General features: G+C 39.8%; 1 protein-coding gene across 1 annotated transcript in view; it reads left to right on the top strand.

The window, feature by feature from the left end:
• Positions 1-15130, top strand: part of PELI1 (pellino E3 ubiquitin protein ligase 1) — a 134407-nt gene that overhangs the window by 37059 nt on the left and 82218 nt on the right. The gene's annotated exons all lie outside the window — the stretch shown is intronic.

The raw sequence follows: 15130 nt of genomic DNA, 5'->3' as shown, positions 1-15130 counted from the left end.
TTCTGTTCAGTTTGATAATTACCGAATTTGACATTCACAGAGGTTCTTTTTTAATTCTGGGAATAAGAAATCTACAAACTCATTAAATTATGAAATGTTTCAACCCTGTTATCCGGATACGATTACCCCATGGACTCCACTGTTGCAGGAAGTCTTTGAGACAGCTTCTGATGTTTAGAAAGACTCAACAATGGGAATTTGACTCATATAAAAGCCACCACAGTGTGGTTTAAAATATGAAATTGAACATTAATCCATCTGATTGAGAGTTATAGTTAATGATTCTAAGGAAAGATATTGGGACTCACACGCAACACACAGTCTTCTGTTGAACAAATCTACACTGTATTCAAAGTGAAGAAGGGCAGAGGAAACAGGATCCAAACCTGTTTAAGACTATTTGGAGGGGGGTAAGAGAATTGGCTACAATATCTGTCTGTTTCTTTTGAGTAATAATAGTAATAATTCATATCTAGCAGTGTTACCATTTATTGCTTCCTTGGCCACACCAAGGGAAATCTAATTATTTCCTGTGAAATAGGAGTTTCTAATGAAACTTTTATTTCTTAATGCATTTAATAAACTATAAAGGTCTAAGTGGCACCTAGATTTTCTTAGAGTCTTTAGAAACCCTGGCTTCTTCACATCCTACCTGAAATGTTCACATGCTAATAAATGGAACCAGCATAGCAGAATGAAAGTTCTTGGTGCTAGGAGTTGGAGAAACAGGTTCCTGTCACAATTCTGTGACTTACTAGCTATGAACCTGGGCAAGTCATTTGGCAGTGAAATGTTGTTGGAGAACAGCATGGTCTCAACATGGAAATTAACATGGTCTCCAAATGTCACCGCACAGAGTATTTCTTAGTTACAAAGGGAGAAAGATGCCTGTACATTGGAGAAACCTGATAAACACTACCTTAACCTAATGATCAAACTCAACATTGCCAATAATTGGCAAACTGACATGATGTGACCCCATTCCAAGACCATAGCAGACACCATTAATCGTTCTCAGCACAGTTTCTCATGGAGCCAGGGCACAGCCTTAGAATCTTTCTTAGGATCATCTGCATCATCCTGGAGAAAGAGTTTGAGAACTGAAACATAATGCTGATGCCTCCCAGTCTGGCCTGCAAGTACTGGACACAATATAAAGTGGTGCCGTCTCTGCAGTGATGGGGACCTCCAGGACATTGCCCAGGTGGCTCTGAGATCCTTAAGTAGATGAAGGACTAAAGATCCTGGGGCCTTGCAGATGGGATAGTTAAGATGGCTCAACCACCTGGGGAGAAAATTGGGTGTGTTTGTTTCATCCAAAAGAAGAAAAGAAAGGGGTGTTCCTAATTGGTCAGGACGACCAAGTGAGATACAGCTTATTTGCTATCACAGATTATTTGTGGTAACTGAGGTATCACTCTCTACAGCTATCTCACTTAGCTGATTAGGGTCACCCTTTCATATCCCACAGAAGGAAAATTTGCTGTGGGAAAGTAGGCTTTGCCCAGTCCAGTCAGGCTTCAAAATTATCTTCCAAATTAAAATTTATTTATTTGAATACTCCTAATGATGGCAAGTAGACATCTTTAACGGCTGAATTTGTGCTTAAATATCACCTTTCCCATTTAACAAACTGGTTTCTTCTGATTATTTCTCTAGCTCAGCTTCTTATCTGTTTCGTTTATACCACTTATCCCCACTGGCAAGTATTTTTCAAATTTCTTTGTTACCGTGATATTGTGGGGGTGGTTTTGGTCTGTCTTTCTTATTATAACATCAGCATCAACAGAGCAGGGACTATTTCTGTTTTGTGCATCACTGAATCCCCAACTTCTAATACATAGCCTGGCACAAGGGGCACCAAGTGGATATTTATTAATTAAATGAATCAATGGATGAATGATTAAATTAGTTTTTTTAATATCCCAAATTATTTAAGTTAAATCCAAGGGGAAGAAAACAAGTAATCAGTCTTCTGTGTCATGGCTAAAAATTGAGGTAAAATGCTAAATATTTAGTCATAAGTGGTTCACAAACCTTAACCCTGGTTTTAAAGGCAACTCTGAAACAAAAATTTCCAAAATGCTTTGAGCAGTGCTTTGCTAGGATGAGTATATATGTCTTCCAATATGACTCTTAGAAGGATAAAGACTAATTTGAATGTATAAGTTGTGTCATTTTTTTTTTGGTTGTGTCATTTTTTAAAGCAAATTTTATTATTGCCTCAGAGTCCTGCATACCTTGAATATCTTACATAACACATGGAAAGGAATGTTCTCTCTATAACCCTTGCTTTAGAAAGCTCTCTGGTTGTCAGCTGAAGCTCATGAACAAAGTGTTCTTTCAGTGCTGAGCAAGACCACAGCTGAATAGCAGATCAGATTAACCAATGCCACCATAGCTGTAATGACATCCCTAGAAACTTGAGAGTTCTCACTGAAAGAACAAAGATCAATATTTAGTTTCTTATATCCCTTCTGGGCGTTCCATCACTTTTATGGCCTCCTGTTCTGCCAGTTCCCTCACCCCTAACTCCAGTTTGCTCTTTTGGGAAAATAGACTAGAAATAATAGAAATGCAAATGTAGAGGCACTTTCAACAAAATATAAAGTTTGAATCACAATACTTACGTTTTGTTAACACCAAGATTTGGCTTTTTTAAATCTTTTGCTATTGTATTTTTGAACATTTCAATGTATTTTTAGTATGAACCAGGTGGACTTTACTCTTTACTAACTTCCTTTCAGGTGAAAGGAAGAAGCAAAAATTACCTAATTACTTTATATCCCTGTTGTTCACTGAAGCCTGTAGTACTAAGCATGCCACAGTCTAACTCTTGGTTTCAACTATTCCCACATTTTACACACTGCTGCCAAGGCTTCAACTCACACAATACACCTACCTCCCAATTTTCACACATTTTAGTTTAATTTTTTAATAAAGCAAAGAAGAAACTTAAGACTAGTTTTGGAATAATAAGGCCAGTTTTGTCTACCAGAATATTCTGGAATTGGAGCTGGTGGTGTAGTTTGGGAGTGTTGGTAATAGGCAGGGTAATGTGGTACAGTACCACATTCAGTGAGGAGCAAAGCTCAGTCCTGGTCACCATCTACCTTTTCTGATTACAGTGCATCCATTAACATCACCAAGAGGATGCTAAGTTAAGAAATAGCAAAAGATTATTGCCAGGGTAAAAATGGAAGTTATCTGTCATATGGAATATGTTGAATGAATGACCAGTATCACTGGAGTGAGGCCACAGTCAGAGGATGATGGGACAGGGCCGGTGAGATTTGTAAAAGAGCCAGGTAGTACATAGCACGGAGTATGACAAGACTTCCCATCCCGTGCTGCTGTGGTGGGTGCGAGGGAGAGCATGGAAAATGGCAGATTTAATGGTTGCAAGCTATTGCCTCTGCAGCTTAGACATCACCAAGGACCTTTTCCTCTAGTTTATGAGTAATCATTTTTATGTTTTGTCTTTTCCCCATAAACTTATTGTATGTGGAAATAAGTCCTCTGGTCATGATAATAAGAATCACACACACAAACACATACACAAAAACACCTAACAATTTTTTTCACCTACTGGAGCATATTTTCGTTTTTTTCTTGATAAAATTAATTTTTTTTTTTTACTCACTTCTCAGGAGCCTAAACATCCTGTCAAACAAGACAGTTAAGAGTGTCCTGCCCAAGGTGCCTGGGTATTAGGTCGTTGGAGCCTCTGGGCATTTGGATCACTTTGGCTCCATCACAAGCTTTCCTTTCTATCCCTTCCCACATCCTATCCCTCACACCCAACCAGCATGCCCATCTCCAAGGGCTCTGGAACTCCAAAATGACCCTACCCCTTTCTTCCAGCATTTCCAAAAGAGTCCAGCCACGTGAAGGGTCCAGCCTGATGCAAAAACGAGAAGTGGAAATGTTCCTTTGCATCTACCCTATTTGCACCTTTCTGGGGCTCCATCAAGGAAGAGGGGGCAAGCAGGGGCAAGTGGTTCTAGGGTTGTAGGAACATGAGAATCTTTGTTGGATCATCTCTTTCTTTGGACTTCAGCCCACCTCCTGACAACAATTCCATTATGGAGGGAGGAAGATGAATTTGGGGTGATCACTCAGCCATTTCTGCCATGCAGAATTTCAGACTCCCTACCCTGGGTGTGCTTAGGCTTTATTTCTAGACCCACTTAAACTGAGATTGGAATGGCCCCAAAATATTCAGGATCTCATGGTTTGGTTTTATTTTTGTTGTCGTTGTTGATATAGATCCTACTGACTCAAATAACAAGGCATCATCAGCTATTTAGAAAATTGCCCTGTTCCTTGTTTAAGATAGATGTCTACCCCGTCTATCATGTTCCAAAATCCAAGTGTGTAATTTTATTTCTTGATAGTCCAGAAGGGAAAACATTAGAAATGATTTTCACAGGTTGCCTATTAATTTTCCTTTTCCACCTTGGGGTTACACAACCACTAACACAGTTGTGTTTGTCTCCAAACCCCTGAATTTGCACATGGCAATCATTTAGTTGCCTAACTACCCCCGTGAAAAGAACAACAACCGGTCATGTGCAAGCACAGATTTGTGAGTAGGAAGAGGGACCTCACCCAAATTAGGGAGCACATATATAGACTAAAATTGAAAATTGGCCTCAACGATCACAGAAAGCTAGTTGGAAGAATGTAGTTGCTTCTGCAGTCAACTGATAACCCTTTACCACCAAATCTCCCAACTAACTGCGACCACCAACACCCTAGCACAGGCCTGCTACTTCAGCTTCTCTAAACCTGCTGATAGTTGCCCAGATGCACAGAATGTTGGCCAGGAGCTCATCCACAGCCATAGCCTAGGGCTCCAAGAGAGCTTTCCTGAATTGCGCAGTCACATTCTGTCTTGCACCTTGGTTTATATACAATTCTTCTCTCTTCTTCTAGATAGTAAATTCCTTGTGAGAAGAACCTATGTTATGCTTAATGTCCCACAACACTTACCCAGCACATAATCAATGCTTAATATTTACTTGTTGATTTGAATTAGGTCAAGTCACAGATGAATCTGGGCCCAAACCTGCAACTGAGGCCACATTAAGTTGGTGCTTCCACTAATTAAGCTGCTAGACGCCCACGTTACATTTGCTAGGTCGGGTGCCTCCAGACTGCTAATTCCCTTCCTACGTACCTCCACTTCTGTCTTCCTTTTCACCAGAGATGCTGATGTCATTGAATCTTGCTTCTGCAGCATCATGTGCTAGAAGAGAAACTTGAGAGGGAAAGGGAAATCTTTATCCAGACCTCACCCTCAGCTTCCTTTTTTCCTTGCTTGATTTCCATCTTGGTTGTGTGGCAACCGTAGGAAGATGTTTTGGAGCTCACTGTAAGGTTCCTGAAAATGTGAGGAATCTCTCATAAACCTCTGGGCCTCTTCTGTAGTCTCTCCTTATCCTCACATTCAGACGTCACTTTGTTTCCTCCAATTCTTCAGAAAATTGGAGTCTAAGCCCAGACAGGCCTATAAGATTTCTGTATTGTGAGACTTTACACATCTCGGTAGTGTCTGTGAAGAAACCAGATTCTTGAACTTACAGCAAAGGAAGAGGAAGGAACCATGGGGAGCAGTGATGTGGTGGAAAGAACCAGTCAGGCAGGAGTCAGAGGATCTTAGGTTTGATCTCTGGCTCTATTCCTTTTCATCTGACTAACCCTGGACAAGCCAGGGCACCCATCTGGATCTCACTCCTCAGTACAGAAAGAGTGGGCTCAGTTAGACTCCCTCTAATGTCTTCTCCAGGCCAGGAAGTAGGAGTCACTACTATGGCACACAGTGGTCATTATAATGGAGCCACCATCTCCAGTCGGCCAGAGATGTGGTTTTTCAACCCAAGCTTCCGTGTCTTAAAACGATCACGTTAGCTTTAGTTTCACCTTATCCGCTTCTGTTTGTAATTCCCTCTGGTCATTTCTGTCCTTTCATTTAAAAAATCAGGAGTCTTGCATTAGAGGGGGTGTGGGGAAGTAAGGCCTCCTTCACATCAGCTCCCAGCAGGGGCCACCCAGAGGGAGCAGCTAGAAGTCAGGGGCCCCACTGGTGACTTGCAGTGATGGAATCAAGGGCCCAAGGAAGAGATAAAGGTCTGGGGGTGGGAAGAGGGGAAGGGAAGATATAATGGGGACAATTAAGTAGCTGACAGGAGGCCAGTTCCCTTTGTGGTTCTCAAAGTGTGGTCCCCAGAACAGCCCCACCAGCATCACTGGGAACTTACTAGAAATATAAATTCTCAGATACCCCCTCCAGACCTACTGAATCAGAAACTCTGGGGGTGGGGCCCAAACATCTGTTTGAACAAGCCCTCCAGGTGGGTCTGAAGTTAGTCAAGTTTGAGGGCCACTGAGCAAGCTGAAGGTGACCCCAGGGAGTGAGGAGCCACCCTTTGAGTGATAAAAGAAAGTAGAAAGCGGGGGCTTCATAAACGAAAATTTTCCACTCTAGTTCTTAGTCATCTTCAAAATTTTTCTTTTAGATCTTAGTAGTATAAACATTGCTCATTTTCACAGGGGAGAAAAACAACACAGCAGTCAAATTTGCTGAGTACAAAGTGAAGGGAAGTCTGCACCAAGCTGGCTAATTAAGGCCATGTAAGTAACTAAGGCAGACAGGTCAAGGGCAGTAAATCTCAGACTTGTCTTGGCTGGTTCTGCTATCTTCACCGATCACCTAAAGCAAGCAACCAGCACTCCTTTATTTTTTGCTGTGTAGACACTGTTCATAAAGTATTCCTAATCTATACCAGAAAGATTAAGTTATTTACTCAAGTCCATACGTAGGGAAACTGAATTACCTATTCAGGATTACACCATCACCAACAGGCAAGATCCAAACTCCAAAGTTCTGCCACGAAACTTGCAAAGTATCAAGTTCAACTTCTTCCTCTTTTAATTCTTTCCCTCTTTATGAAACATGGTAATTTAACTTATAACTCTAATTTTTTTCTACTTATGAAGCATTCACAATGTTTGTCCTGAAAACCTAATAAGATAAGAGCAAAATTCAGACTGAACACAAACCCTTGGGTAACAACCCACTTCAGTTAACCCATTTTGCTCCTTAGGCCACTGCCAGGTGTATGAGCTTGAAAAACCCTAGGTTAAAATTGAGTTTCCCTATGATGCTTTTCTCAGAGTTAATTTCCGTCCAGGGACCTATTAATCATAGACTAATTATAGAAGATACTAGACAATAATTACTTTCCAGTAACTCCAGCTCTAGTTCCTCCCTAGGTTACACTATGAAGGTAGACTCCAGTGAACACACACCAAGGATTTTTTTTCCTAACCAAAATTAGCCAAGTTTGTTGTGATTTAAAAAAAATTTTTATTTGAAGTGCAGGTGGCTTACAACATTGTAGTAATTTCAAGTACACAACATAGTGATTAGATATTTTTATAAATTAAACACCATATAAAGTTATTATAAAATATTGGCTATATTCTCTGTGCTGTACATTACATCCTCATTTATTTTATACCTAGTAGTTTATACCTCTTAATCCCATGACCTATCTTGTCCCACCCCTCCCCACTGTTTATTGTGATTTATGTTTTGGATTAAATGATTACACATATGTATTATTCTGGTTTTATATCTCAAATGACCTTGTATCAAGTGTTTTGACTCCCTTGGTAAGATAGGTAGCTAAGATTAACCTAAATGGTTATTGAGTTCCCTCTCACCCCAGGATTTAAATAATAAAAATTAAAAAAAATTTTTTTACGTTGTTATCCCCCTTCTACTGGGCCAGCTAACATATCACATTTACAATAATTTCTCCCCTGTGTTTCTCAAAAGCACATTCTGGCCTAGATCAGATGTTGAATTTCAAGTCCTGTGAAGTCTTGACCATGTAGTTATTTGGAAGCTTACCTCACCTTTCTTCTTCTCATGGGCTTTTTGATCAGATCCTGCTGTAAATTGGTACAGAGGCCTGCCCCAGGCCAGCATGCTCTCTCTCGAAACTCAGATGCAGGCTGACCCAAGACCTAATGAGAAGGTATTCCTGCAGAAGAAAGGAACTGCTCTTGAGTTGTGCACGCTCTTCAGGCTTTGCAACCAAATGTTTTGTAAAGTTCCTTAATTGCCTTTTTTTGAACAAGTGAGAGAGTGAGCCATTAAGCATCCTATTATATTACCAAGTAAGGGCAGATGTAAGGAAAGCCTTTTTTAAGAATTCTTCTTGTTAGTTGTAACACTGAATTAGCCAAATAATTCACATCTAGCGGCAGATGTAATCCTTCTTAAGAAAATTTCTTAGGCATCTCCAGCCTTTCCGAGCACAGACGTACATGATTTTACTCAAACTATTAAGTGATATGCAGTGGAACCTCTATGTTCCATAGTAACCATGTCTTGGTACAAACTGTAGACAAGCTAATCAAATCACATCATAAAAGCAAGCCTGAGCTAGATAATAAGAGCTAATGTTTATTGAGTTTTTTTTTCTTTGGGCCAGGTACAGACTTAAGTGTTTTCCATGTATTCATTTAGACTTCTTAACAACCTGATGACATTTTATAAAGGAGGACAGTGAGACCCAGAAAAGTTAACTTGCCCAAAGTCATACTGCTGGTGAGTGGCCAGGCCAGTTAACAAGAGCCCTAATAAATGGCTTGCAAAGATCTCCCCCTCCCTCACTCTTTTATTCTACTGCCTCCCACCCCCTCTCCTTCCCACACACACCTGCCCCATACATTTTATACTTTGGGGTTAGCCTGGAACTCTGGTTGCCTGCAGATTTTTTGTTTCCCCAAATCCTGTCTTCCCGATAGATAGCCACATCCCTGCCCCTGGCTGGAGTCTCAGAGAAAGTCGGAACATCTGACACGCATTGGTCACGCCTCCTCCCTTTGGGGACTAATTTCACGCTGTGCTTAGTAACGCATGCAAGAGCATTATCTCCTGCTGCAGGCAGCAGCCCTTGGGCTAGAAGTGTATTCTCCACCATGGCTAAAGTTGGGGAGAGCAAAACTTGGGGAAACTGAGACACCCTAACATACAGGAGTAACTTAATTCCTCACATGCTTACATTAAAGATGAGATAAGGACCAGATGAATATATTTGGCTCGTGTTTCAATCTGGTGATTCACCTATCACGCTGCCCACCTCCCTCAAGCCTTTCTCCACCTGAGGTCCTCTTACTGGGGAGTTGCCCAGCGCACACCCAAGCCAAAGCCGACTGACTGGCAGAGCACTAACAGGGCACCAAGCACCGTTTCTGATAAAGGCAGGTGGCTACTGCTCCTTCGTCTCTCCCTTTATCTGAGTGGATCAGAAGTCCGGGTGCCCCACAGGGTACAGGGTGTCTGACCTGTGTGTCCTACCTTGAGGACCCTGTAGTATTAATGAATTACTGTTAGCTTCCAAAGCCTGCAGGATAAAAAAGAAAAGAGCCCATTTGTGAATAGCAAACATACTCTCCTTCTCCACTCCCCACCCCAACAAATACTTGTGTCAAAAGCAACTGGAGGGAGCAATTGTTCCACTCAACATTTGTCCAGCTGAGACCATCTCGGGGTCTGCTTTATCTCTGCCAGCGTCCAAATCCATGGGGAGTTTTAGGATGTGACAATACTAGGGCAGGTTTATCTTTGCCACATGTGACTTGGACCATATCAAGATTATTATCTAAAACTTACTTGAGGGGTGCTTACTATAATACCCAGGAGTTTGGAGATCACTTAGGGAAAACTTTAACTGTAAGAATAAGGACAAAGCTAGGTTCCTGGTATAGCTGAACTGGGGCATAAATAATTTCCCCTTATTCCACAGTCAGCACAGTTCTATGACGCCTGCCAGGTGCTGGGCCCTGAGCACTTAGAGGTGAGTGCCACGGACAGAGGTTCCTTCCCTGGTGAGACTTTCCAGCGGCTTATCCTGGGAGATTCTTGGACATCAACTATTTGCTTTCCAAAGATTCAATGGGAATTATTTAAATTTAACAAATACTCATGACAGCCGGTTCGGGGGCAACTTTTCCAAACATGCTGTAACAAAATTGGCAGTTTTAGCTAAATCACACCCTGTTCTTCAGACACTTGACTTAGAGTTTTCTTTTACTACAGTGGATCTCTGTTCAGAACAGGGAGACTTGTAGGGACCAGCCACTCCAGCTCAATCTTAAAGACAAGTTTTTAGGCTGGACTGCGTTTTCTAGAAGAACAAACCCTTTAAATATTTTTATTCAAAGAGGACAGTGATGACAAACTTTCATAGCCAACCTGAATATTTTAGAGGAAGCCTTTCTAGGCTTTTGTATTGGGATAACCAATGGAACTAATAGACTTAGGAAATGCCAGAACTTTTAATAAGGAGAAGGAGAAAAAGAAAATACATTTTCTTAGAGGTTTTCCTCAGACCTAATTAGGCACTGGACACTGCCTCAGATTCTGAGTGGCTTAATATATTGGAAGTTTTATGACTTATCCTTCATGTTATCCAACAACTACCTGTTCCATGTTCATTATATATCATGCACTAAGCACTACTTTTTCACTTAAGATCTTCCAAATTTTATAAATTTTATACATTTTTGATGTTGCTATTTCTATTGGTGCCTTAGTTGTGCCTTTAGGTATATTTTTCTGCTACATCACTAGAATTAGTGTTACCAAAAAGTCTCTGTGTATTATACATCCCTTAAATAAGTATACTAATTTTCCGTTTGATCACTGTTCTTATACGTGTTTAAAATAAAAGTTCATCCTTCCATTGTTAACTCTCCCACTTAAAAAAATTCCCAATTATTGAAAACTACATATTTCTTAGGTTCTGTTCTGTATGATTACAACAGCAATAAGTGATTGAAAGGAAAGATATTTTCCTTAAAGTTTTAAGGAAGGCCCTTTTCTATGCAAAATTTCAAAGAAATTTTAATGAAAGTCAGGCAACCCAGCGATTACAAAGAATTCCTCTTCAGTGTCAGATGCCCAAGTTGAAATCTCCAAACCCCACCTCCACCTCTTACTAGTTATGTGACCTTGAATAAGTTACTTAGTTTTCTAGAGCCTGGCTTTCTCATCAACAAAACAGAAATGTCTACACTGTTCTCAAAGTTACTGTGAAGATTGATTAGAATAGTACTTGTATCCTGCTTAATCCTGTACCAGCATATAGGAAGCTCTTAATAAGCAGTTGCTAATAGTATTACCAATGTGTAAGACTGCCAACCATATGACAGGCAGTGCTGGGAGATTTCACATATGCTATCTCATTTAATCTTTCACAATCTTGTGAAGCAAGAAAAAACTCCTTTCGCTTTTGTAAATTAGGAAGGTAAGAGTCAGAGAGATTAAGTGACTTGCTGTACGCAGGGCTAGGCTTTGCAGCCAAGCCTGCCTTACTCCAAAGTCCATTTTCTTCCCCCGTGGAAGAACATTGTCCTTTCCAAGCTTCTCTTGTTGTTCCAAGCGACATGTGGATAGCCATTTTCAAATTTGTATTTTTTTAATGCATAGCTAAAAGAAACCACTGCTTTTCTCTTACATTATCATAAATAACAAATACATCTTCCCACCATATTTAAGTCCTTTATCATTCAAGATAAATATATTTTCCCTAAAGATTGCTTTGGCCATTTGGGAGAAACTCAAGTTCTCTACTTAAGATTTATAAACAGAAGGAGTAAATCACAGATGAAGAGATGTGTGTTTCTTTGATTCCTGGTGCTGGATGTGTACCTATCTTAATCTGAATTTGGATTTTAGTCATTGTGACACATCTTTGTTCATTTCTTCTTTCATCCAACATGTACTTACTGAATGCTGGATGATTTAGTCCTAAGTCCTGCCTTCAAGGAACTAAAGATTTGGTAGGAAAGATAGGATGTACAAAAAGACCTATAATTGCAGACAAGAAGTGATTGGTGCTAGAAGAAGGGTAGAAATAAAATGTTAGGGAATCTCAAGGATCATAGTTTCTTCTCGTTGGGAAAAGAAGAGTCAAAGTGAAGAGTCAAAGTCAACTTTAGGGGAAACGTGACCTCCTCTATTAACTGCTCCATCTAAGTGCAAACTATTCATGAATTTGCTTCAAGATAATACAGAAAAGGGTATGTAGGTAGGGGTGCAGATGAAATAAGACTGGACATGAGTTGATCACAGGGAAGTTGAGTGATGGGAGTACATAGAGCTTTATCCCACTAGTATGCCTTGCTTTCGGATATGTTTGAAATTTTACCTTATAAAAAGTTAAAGTACCCCACAAGATCATTTGCTTATGTAATAAGCTACATACAAAAGGCTACAAAATGTGTAATATAATAGTTTGGGCCTGGATGAGTGACTGGACAGAGAGGGGTTAGTGACTACCAGTGAAATGAACTGAATTCTCCTCCCCAAACTGCTGTTCCTCCTTGCCTCCCCTCCACACACAGAGAATTCTTCCATGTGAAACTATAGATTAGAAAGCCTGAGTGTAGGGTCGTAACAACCCAGGGGTCTCCGAGTAGCTATGCCTGCCTCTGGGGAGGGAGCATGTATTCTGATGAAAACAACAGTCAGTGTTGGTTTTATAGAAAATTGAACTCAGCACAATCAATTAAATTCAGAGGCTTCAGGGTATCTGAATTGAATTATAGAGCAGTGTCCCATCTGTCTCATCACTCATGGAGATCTTCCTTGTTGGCTCAGGGAAGGATATATGTCAATATTTGTAGGTGAGACAAAAGCATTCAACACTGCATTGACTCATGAGTTCCTAGTGGCTCTATCCAACACATACCCCTGAAACGGTCCATAGGTATGTAATGTAGTGATTTCTGTTAATTAAGCAGGGTGTAACAGTGCTATAGGCATGCCTCTAGCCTAACTCAGATGCTCTCAGACATGCCAGGAAAAGGGGGATGGAAAGGGACTAGAGCTCAGCCATCTGGCAGCATTTCCTAAAACCGGACAGATACATGAAGTACTGCACTGGGGGAGGTGCTAGATACACTTTCTTACTCTTTTGAGGATGATAGAGTATACTTCTAGATATTCTGCCTGGATATTTTTACAAAAATCAGAATATTTTGAAGAGGCATTGCCACCCTGACTCCAAACCCCAAATTAAAATTACAGATGGTAAAATTAGAGAGTGTCACATGCTACTTTAATTCTGTGCTGCTGTGCTTTAGTGGCTTCTCATTTAAGAGTACATAATTATTTTCAAATCATCATATATCATTTCATGGTTAAATTAGATTATCAGCTAGAACTTCCAGGGAGATTGGAATTCTACATGCAAACTAGATTCTGATGACTATTTATGCTCCTTTTGGATAGTTTTGTTTCCTGAACCTTCAGAGCGTCTGTTTCACAGGTGACCACCATAGGGCACTGGGAAATATTTCGGTGGAAGAGATCAGTGCTGTTTCACATGGCGTGTTTACAAGAGACGTAGTTTGTCCATATCAGAAACTTACCTAGTATTCAGGACGGGTATAGGTTTCTGAGAACATCAAAATATTTCTTTAAGGAAGTGTAATTTACCTAACTTCTTATTTCTTAATTATACCCAGGCATGCGTGCGTGTGTGTATGTGTGTTTTCTACACCTTACGTCAATAAAAGAGAAAGAAGCACTTTAAAGAGTCTGTGCCTTTATGTGCCTTTATTCACTGTGAGACAGAATGACTTGGAAACTCCCTGGATATACTGTGATCAACTGCTCTACTTTCAGTTTTGACAGCTTTAATGCTTCTAAGCCACCAGGCTCCTGGTATTCTTCCTCTTCTTTCTGAAGAGAAACAGTGATTTTGTTTACACGTGTAGTCAGTCTGATACTTATCTAAATTTGTTTCAACCAGCCCTGCTTGATCTCTGTAGTGTCAAATGATAAAATCTATCCTTTTTCAAAATGCCAAACATCTTTCAGATCCCAGGTCAGAGGTCACTCCCCTGGGGGAAATCAGAAGACTTTAAAGCAGTTGAAAGCCTGGATTTCCTCACAGAAATCAGCCACATAGGATAATCTTACAGCCCTCACATTCTCCTAATTTCCACCAGCTGTGTGATTATTTAATTGGTTTTCATTTATTCCATGAGACAGTATAAGCTCCATGAGGGTAGGGCCCTAGTCAGTTTTGATCATCATATTCTCAGTGCCTGAAACAAGAAAGGTGCTCAAGAAATATTTGTTGAATTAATGAATGTAAAAATATATAAAACATGTGCATGAATAAATGAGTGAACTAAAGAATTTGCTGAAAGGGCCTTTATCATTAACACTCTGGAACTGTACTGTCCAATAAAATAGCCATTACACATATGTGGCTCGTTAAATTTAGCCTTAAATTAATTAAAATTAATAAAATTTAAAATCCAATTTCTCAATTGCCTTAGCCACGTTTCCAATACTTAATATTCACACATGGCTATTGGCTACCATATTTGACAGTGCAGATTATAGAGCGTTTCCATCATTGTAGAAAGTTCTATTGGACAGTCCAGCTCAAGTAATTCTAAAATTCTAGCCCAAGGAGAATATTATTTTTCCAGGCTCAATCAGCTCATTATTTCTGCTGCTATTGTTAATATTAGCTATGTGATTTAAACCCCTTTCCTATAAAACTATTCTCTACTCAATGTTAAGTATAAGCTGAATATTTCACCTCTTTTTCTTCTAAAACATTGACAAATCATTTGGCTGCTTTGATTAATGAGGGTCCAAGGGCTTATAGTTCTATACACTTCCCTGAGTGCTCAAAAGAATCTTTGAAATTGAGAAAATCCACTGTTCTAAAAGTGTGTTTATTACACAGGCCAGGCCTCTGTGTACTATGCTTAGAATAAAAATGGGAAAGATATAATGTATTTTAGGAGTCATCATTAGTGTGTGAGGAATCTGGGTTTGTATTAATTTACTCAATTGTGTTAAATGCATGGTTGCACACATTCTGAAATTCTAATTATCTGTTAAACTGGTATAGTTTTCCAAATAAATAATATTCTATACATTTACTGAGATCTTTTTATTTCAGCACTTAAGTATTTTAAAGAATCTGAGACTCTAGTTACAACCATCTAATTCTGTACTGTATAAGCAAGTATTTTTCTTTTGAGAGCAGAGATTGGAAAGTTGCCAGGGGTTAGGAGAACA

The sequence above is a fragment of the Camelus ferus genome, chromosome 15 (assembly GCF_009834535.1).
Source record: "Camelus ferus isolate YT-003-E chromosome 15, BCGSAC_Cfer_1.0, whole genome shotgun sequence".
NCBI lineage: Eukaryota > Metazoa > Chordata > Mammalia > Artiodactyla > Camelidae > Camelus > Camelus ferus.
Note: the sequence above shows the minus strand (reverse complement) of the source record. Positions and strands in the feature narration are given on the sequence as shown.